Genomic DNA, 8,384 nt, shown 5'->3' with positions numbered 1-8,384 from the left:
TTACAGCATTCTGTGGACATGTGCCGCCGCCAGCAGCAGACCCAGTCGACCCAGAAGCAGGAGAACAGAACCCAGAATGTCGGATGTCGGATGTCGGGTGTCGTTGGGGCTGCCTGTCGCTGACAGTTTTAAATGGCAAAAGCGTTGGCGGCTTCAAGTTTCCCTGCCGCAGCCCCCGCCCCACCAGGCCAAGCTAATTAAGTCCGAAACTAAAATTTGGCAAATGCATCTGTGGGCTGCTGCCATAATTTACACTACTCATGGGCCTTTTAATTGGCCAGGATATCTGGTGTACCGAGCCTCCAACAATGGGCGGTTGCCTCCAATTTACCACAACAAAGGATCCCTTCAAAATCGAATTTCTCTGCTTTTTGACCCACCTGACACTTGACATTCCCTTTGAGTTATTTATTTATACGCACATTGAGGCGGCCTAAACCTGGCCTCATTTTTCATTTGCCAGCCTCTCGAATTACGCCAATTATAGCTTCCCCCTGACAACACCTCCTTTTCCCACACAATGGTGGAGCGGATGTGTGTGTGTGTGTGTATGTCCTTCAGTGCCAACGCATGGGGCAGATTGCCAAAAATATATGAAAAGCTGCTGTGTTGCCAAGGACCCTTCGTAGTCCATGGCCCAGGAGCATCAACGTGCGCCTCCGCCTGCCAAAAGTCGTGAAGAAGTTTTTTATTAATGCCTTCGAATCGGCATCTGGTGTCTATGGAGTGGGCGCAGTGGGACTTCAATTGGACATATGTATTCATATACATTCATATATCATAGTCGAATCAAGAGCAATACACATGTGTGTGCCAATTTTTTTGTTCGGGGGATTACAAATTCATTGCTGTGTTCGGTAATCGTCTTATATTTGTCCCAGCCAATACGCAGAATCATATCGTAACAAGCATAAATTATCGACTTACATATATACATAACTGTTCTAAGAATTTGAAGAAGGAATATGGGGAATATTCTCAATCTACATTTTAGTCTTTGAAAGACTTGAAGGCCAGTTAAAGCTTGCACAAACAATTTTTGCAAAATTCGAAGCATATTCTTTCTGTTCCCATTTATGTTTGCTTTGCTTTCGGTTGAGTTTTTCCGAGTTCAACTCAGGAAAATTCCATTATTACTTGACGAGTTTGTCCACTTGTTGCATTTTTAATACAACAATTTCCCTAGACTGGAGATAACAGATTGAATTTTCCATTGACAGAGACGCTGTTGAGGATTTTAGCACTGGGGATTTTCAACGAAAAAATGTCCTGGAATTTCTTCAATCGGGAAACTATCAGAGACATACACACACACACACACACTTCTGCACACTTTTATGCTCCATTATGAAACTTCTCTGCAAATAAATTATACAAACTGTTTGCCTTTCTGCAGCTGCAACAGCTTTCAATCTTGCTGGCAAATAAATTTGTACTTGGAGATTATTTGAAAAAGTACATGAAAGTTTGTGCCAGAAGTCGACGACTATGAATGACAAAATATTGTGAAAAAGCAGAGTCTGCAGACAAATGGCAATTTGATAGACTTCGAAGGTAATTAAATTTACATTTGAGATGCGCGTTTGGGCGCGAATCCGTTGAGAGACGAGCGGACAGACAGACGGGAAAGACAGACACGATGTAGAGAATGTCAGCCACACACAACATATGAATAAATTATTCAAATTCATGACAAGCTTCCAGCTTCACTCCCCAGGAGCACACGCACACACACACACACACACAGCAGACACAGTTGCCGCGAAAAGTTTGTGCATTAGCCAAACTGTCGAGTGAACTTTGTCGTTGGCAAATGTAATTTATCAGAGCGGAAATAAGTAAATCAAAAACAATTTAAAGCCCGTCTCTGCCATCATCATTAGCAGAAGCTGAATCGGTGGGAGTTTTTAGTCGGGAGGGGAGTCCCCTGCCGAAGGTCTGGAGGTTAGGTGCTTGGGATGGTGGAGCTGTCAGGCAGGATGCTTTAACTTAATTAGCCTCGCGTCTCAGCCAAATAGAATTGCTTGCCTACAAAAGTCACTCAGAAACAGACGAAGGATCCACCCACACCCACACCCAAACACCCGCAAAACACTGAAGCTCAAAGCTCAGAAAACTTCTACACAAGAGTTAATGAAATTTTCGGAAATTTCCAAACACGCAGCGGACCGGCGAACCTCAAAAGCAATTAATCACCTGCATTAAAGCGTGTTAGGTGCCGACATCCGAGACGCTCCCCATTCCCGCCCTTCTCCCTTTCGCACTGTAACGGTGTGCGTTATATAATGATTTTTGCTGAAAAGGAGAGAAGGAACCCCCCGCAGAGGTAGAGTCCCCAGAAAGCTGAGTGCTTTGTGTTATTGTTTGCTCTGGAGAGCAGCAGCAGCAGCAACGGCAGCAGCAGCCGCAGCCAATTGTGTTTGCTTTTCGGTACATAATCCTATTAATTAACTGGTTTTTCCTTGTCCCCTACTCTAGTCTTTTCTCTCCTTCTGCACTTATTGCTAAATTAATACCAGGTGAGAGAATACTATAATAGGCGATACCCAGACAAAATAATATGATCAGCAATATTGGAAGCTCCTCATATTCCAAGCGAAAGTTGGTGGGCGAAGGAGAGACTCAAAACGGATCTTTCGTTTCTGCTCGCCTTATCTCTTGCCATCTCAAAGCAAAGAACAAGAGCGAAGGTGAGCGTCTCTCTCAATCTCTTATAAACTTTTGCTGTTAGCTAGCTGCTTAATTAACATGCCACTGTAACCACACCAGAGAATGAGTTCTTTCTCTGTTAGCTCACGGTTTTATGATCTTTCGCTGTTAGCTAGCTGCTTAATTAACATGCCACTGTAATCACACCAGAGAATGAGTTCTTTCTCTGTTAGCTCACGGTTTTATGATATTTTGCTGTTAGCAAGCTGCTTAATTAACATGCCACTGTAACCACACCAGAGAATGAGTTCTTTCTCTGTTAGCTCACGGTTTTATGATCTTTCGCTGTTAGCTAGCTGCTTAATTAACATGCCACTGTAACCACACCAGAGAATGAGTTCTTTCTCTGTTAGGTCTCTCTTTTACGATCTTTCGCTGTTAGCTCGCTGCTTAAACTATGCTGCTGTTGAAACTATGAAAACAGTCTGTTTTAAGACGATTAAAATTGGCCACAAACACAAAATGTATTAGTGTCAAGTTCTCATGTTTCTCTTCCTTCTCTTTCCTTTCACACTACTCATTCACTCATTCAGTCTTTGCCTGCATACTTATGCATATACTTAACTCAGTAAATCCTTTGCTGTTTACATACACAAGAGTGCAAACACACACACACACAGAAACACACACTATTAAGAAATGCACGAAAACAAATTAGTTGCGTGTAATTTAATTTAAAACGCGAGCCCGTTTATCAAACAAAATGAAAACTGTAAAATGAATTAAGGCAAACAGCAAAAGCACCGACTGAGAGCACGACCGCCGCTTTGGATACCCTTTCACATCGAAGCCAAGACTTAAGCAAGTTATGCTTGAATAGAGATTTTGCATCCAGCTTACTTGATGTATATTTACTCTTTGTTGATGAGTTTGTCCTAGTCCTATTCCTAGTTGGTATAGCCGCTGCAAGTGTATACAGACGAGAACAACGAGCAGCAACAAAGCGTGGCACCGCAAGTGGAGAGAATACGCTAATTGGATTTCATCTAAGCATGCAAAGCATCTCACGCTGTTCCTGTGTCTTCACTTCCCGTACTCCCCGTGCCATTCTCGTTGAACCCTTTTCTGCTGCTACGCCACCCAGCCTTTGATGGCCCAGTTAATAAACATTATAAGCAATTATGATTCTTGGTTAAGATGTCGTTGTCGCCGCTGGTGCTTTGTTCCTGTTGGTGTTTGTGCTTTGCTTAAGTCTTGTGTTCTTTTGTGAATACATTTTGAATATATTTAAACAAGATGAGGTAATGTGGCAGTGAAATTAGAGAACGGGGATTACAAGTTTAAACAGTTGAACACTTGAAATTGACACAAAAAAACCTCAGAAAACCAACTCTTAACTCCCGAAACAACCACTTTCAATACGATTCAGTTTGGGCACTTCCAAATCTCTCCTTAAAGCAATTCTAAGCCAGTCTAGGGCCTAGTCCAACAATCTGTTTATCTTTACTCTTTATATTTGCAACTACTCTCAAGCTTTTCCCGGCTAGCAAATTCCGTACCATCCTTGGGGCACTTGTCCTTAAACTGGCACAAAACTTCCGCTCGCCCATTGCCCTATGGCCAGCTTAATTATAACTTTTGTAAGCGCCAAAGTCAAAGTTGGTCAAAGGTGTTCCTGCTCCAACAAAGTGAGGGCGCCAAAAAGTGGTCTACCATATTCCCACATACATATGTACATACATAGATGTACATAAGTACTTGGTATATACATACATACATACGCATATACTTTCTCTCTCTTAGCCTCTCTCTCCTAGCGTTTCTATGTGTATTTTGCCGTGTTTGTTGCGGTCATGCTAGGCAGCGAGTCAGAGCACCACAGAATGCCAAGCAGCTGCCGCATAATTGCATTGTGCATACATAGCATATGCCACGCGGATGCAGAGAGGATTGGGGGGTGGGCATGGGATCGTTTCCCGAACGACAGCATAAATCCTGGCGTTCCCTGTCTTCCTGGTTATTGTTTATCATGCACACACCGCATGTGACCCACAACACAGGCAGCCGCATATAACGCATACGGGAGCCATGTGTGCTCCATCCAACTCCACCTCCAAGGCAGCAAATATAAATATTTTAAAGTGCCGACCCAAGCAGAGTCGCCTCTCTAATTTGGCCAGGTGAACAGCCGTCAGCTGCCAGCCGGCTTGCGCTTGCCAGCCATCTAATTACCCAATTCAATCCTTCATTTCTAGCTCACTTCATGAAATTCCAACTACATACTCATACAAGTATATGTACATATGTATGTGTATTTATGGTTCTAATTGAAAATTCTGTTGCCTAAAGCGATGAATTGAAGCAAAGAATGTGAACTTTGATCGATGTAGGGCTTTCCGCCATAATTTAAACAGAAACCTTTGATTCTGTACAGAATTAAATACGAGTATGTATTATTTATGATTTCCAAGAAATGCGCAGCTGTCATTGGGTATAGAACATTCCTGCTGGCGCCTTCTTAGTTTCCTTTCTTATTTGACAATGACCTGCGATGGACCACAAATTGAGCCAACTATTGCTTGAAGCTTGTTTATGGTAGTTAAGAGCAGCAAACGAACTGTTAAATAGCGCCAGAAAATACACACAATTAAATTTCGTTTGGATACACCCCTTTGGCGATTTTGGCCACTGGGGTCGTGGTCTAAATTGAAATGCAAGTTGTCGCCAGCTCCATTCCCGGTGCCAGTGTCTTCCGCCAGTCGGTTGTAGCTTCTGCTGTTGTTGACAAATGCAAAACCATTTGCCAAATAAATAAGCAGCTCAACGTAAATAAATATGCTTTCGCCACGCGCATTTACACTCAATAAAGATGCTCCAAAGCTGGCCCCCAGACGACGCTACGTCCGTGGATGTGGACGCGGATGCGGATGATGATGATGATGATGATGCTACTGGAAGTGGAAGTGGCAATGGGATTGGAAATGGCGGAAAAGCTGAAGCTGAAGCTGACGCTGGAGATGACGGTGGCGATGCGGGAGTCAAAGGATAAGTCTGGCATAAAAATTGTATTTTAATGCCTGCGCATAAATAACACAAACAGGACACTGGTCCCACACTCGGGCATGGACACGGACGCGGAAGCAGGACGTGGCTGACAGCAGTGGTATTTTATCAAAGACGAAAAATCCCAGCAGTTTACGCCCCACCCAGCTTACCAACTAACCAACCACCCAGCCCACTGGCACTAATTTAGGTGCCGAAAAATCAACAGGAAACAAACATGCCAGGGAAGAGCAATAGCCAGGGATCCATCCAGGAAGAAGGACGACCAGGCACGCCTCACTGCACAGGCGGAGTTGACAACAGTCAAGGAAGGACGCACAGAAAGGGGAGCAAAAGGGCAAGGACATGAAGGAGGTCGAACTGGGTGAAGGCATCTTCATCATCTGGGGCGATAGCGAATGCGGAGGTGGAGGTGGAGGCGGCGGCATACGTTAACGTTAGGCGCTAGGGCTGCTGCTGGCGCGCTCATCAATAAAATCATCGGGGTCATTAAGTGGATTAACTGCAGCCATCAGAAGCATGTGGTGCCAGGACTCAAAACGCAAAATGCCAAATACGCACACACACACACTAAGCCAACGCACACAGAGGGTGGGAGGGCAGAGTCCCTAGTCAGTTTTATCATTATCCATGCTTTACACTTCATAACAGAGCACCAGAAGCACAGTGGAAAACATACGTCATACTAGTGGCAGAAAAGCAAGTACAGAAATCAGACAATTGGCAGTCGAGGAAGAACGGGTTCAGTGGCTTTCATCTAGTTGGAAAAGTGCAACGACTCCTTTGGGTTTTCACCAATTCCAGCCCCACTGTGCGGCGTCCCCATCACGTCTGGGCAATGGCAAAATGTTTTTGTACGAGGAGTATGTATGGCGTCTGCTTCGCCTTCGTCTTCATTTTAAGTTTGCTTGGGAGCATTCTGTCGGGAAGAAGCAAAGCAAAACGCAAAAGACAACAGGCAAGAGGCAGAAGACAGAAGACGGAATACAGCAGGCGGCAAGGGATGTCTCGTCCTGGTGGCTGTTGTTATTGACATGTACGAATTAGGTTAAATTTATTTACTGTCAGTTCAGTGAACTGCAAATGGTTTTAGTTTATTAAATTTACCACCCACACTCGCCACTCACCCGCCCACTCGCGACTTGCCACTCGCAGACACGCAATCTGTTTTAAGTTGGTTTAATGCAAGATGGCCAAGAAATCAGTATTGAGCCATCTCAAGAGCTCAACTTTTAATTTGCACAGTTGTAAATTAATTTGGGAAACGACCTGACGCAGCCCCAATCTCGTTTGCTATTTGATTAATCGCTTCTGCACAGTCCCCTCTCTGTGGGGAGGAAGAGGCAGGCACTCGAACTGTATTAATCAGCGCACGTTGAACGCTGCTCATTTATTTGCAAATGCGCAAAAAACGATGGCCAAAGTGGAGTGTGCTTCGGATCCGGATTCGGTTCGGATTCAAATCATTTGCAAGGGATTTCTGGTCTTTTAATACCCGACGTATTCCTAGAGTGCAAGTCTATGCCGTAATGGTGAAAAAGGATGCCATCAACATTTCCGAAGCGACCCAATAAATCGAAATCGAGAGTTATACCTCTTCAGGCGGCTGATCTGGTAGGAGTTTGGCCTTCTCTATTTCTGTAGTCGAGAGCTTATTGTTCTCTCTCTTTAATGCACAGGGTACCTTTTAGTTCGTATTGCCTTCGTTTTTTGTTTTGTTCTTTGATTAAAACCACTTCAACGAATGGCTGTGGCAGTCAAAGTTAAGCTGGCAAAGCGGCAAATAAAAAATGACTGAGCGCGTCCTTGCTAAAAGCATTTCGAAAAAGTTTTTTAAGGGCTGGGTGGGCGACGGGGGCGCCGTTGATGGCCGCCACATCGAGCGATTGCGCTAGAAATCAATTAAATTTAAATTACGCATACGACATGTGTGCCAAGCGCAAACAGCTTTCCCTTTTGCGCTGAGCAACTTTTCTCCGGAATTATCGCCAGCAAATTGAATTCGAAATTTGTACTGCACCACCTCCTCCATACGCTCCACTACCTCCCTTATTTTCCAGTCCTTTTTGCAGTCAAAATGTGCAGAACGTGATGTTTGAAACTGGAACAAAGTTGTATCAATATTTGCCAGAGCTCCCAGGGAGAGGGTCAGAGCGTCGGCAGAGCAGTTTATATGCTCGCTGGCCATAAATCGCATTGCGAGTAAGTAGTTGAAAAATTGAAATGAAGCGCCAATTCATTATCCAATCTTAATCGCTTCCCTTTCAACAATTTCAAGCTGCTAAATATCAGGAGGAAATTTAATTCCTGTCGGAATTACATAGATAGATCCTTAACTCTTTGATTTAATATAATTAGTTGCTCTTTAAGCAGACACTTTAAGGTTTAAACAGCTTAACACCAGGCTCTGATCGGCGAGACTTTCTTCCGCAGACTGACAAATTGGTGAGAGTGCGGTAGAACGCCTTGGTGTCACTTAATGGGAGGGAGGCGTAAAAGCGTTAACATTAATATTGGCCATGCCACACATTGTCGCACTTGGTGCATTCATTAAAATTCACGATTATTGCAAGCACCGAAGAGTCCAACAAATGACAGACATGGCAGCCTCAGGGCAGGGAAAAGAAATACACAGACACTAAAAATCAAGCACATCCTCAGAGAAAAATAAA

The sequence above is a fragment of the Drosophila subobscura genome, chromosome E (genome assembly GCF_008121235.1).
Source record: "Drosophila subobscura isolate 14011-0131.10 chromosome E, UCBerk_Dsub_1.0, whole genome shotgun sequence".
NCBI classification, from domain to species: Eukaryota; Metazoa; Arthropoda; class Insecta; order Diptera; family Drosophilidae; genus Drosophila; species Drosophila subobscura.
This window is presented reverse-complemented; position numbering follows the sequence as displayed.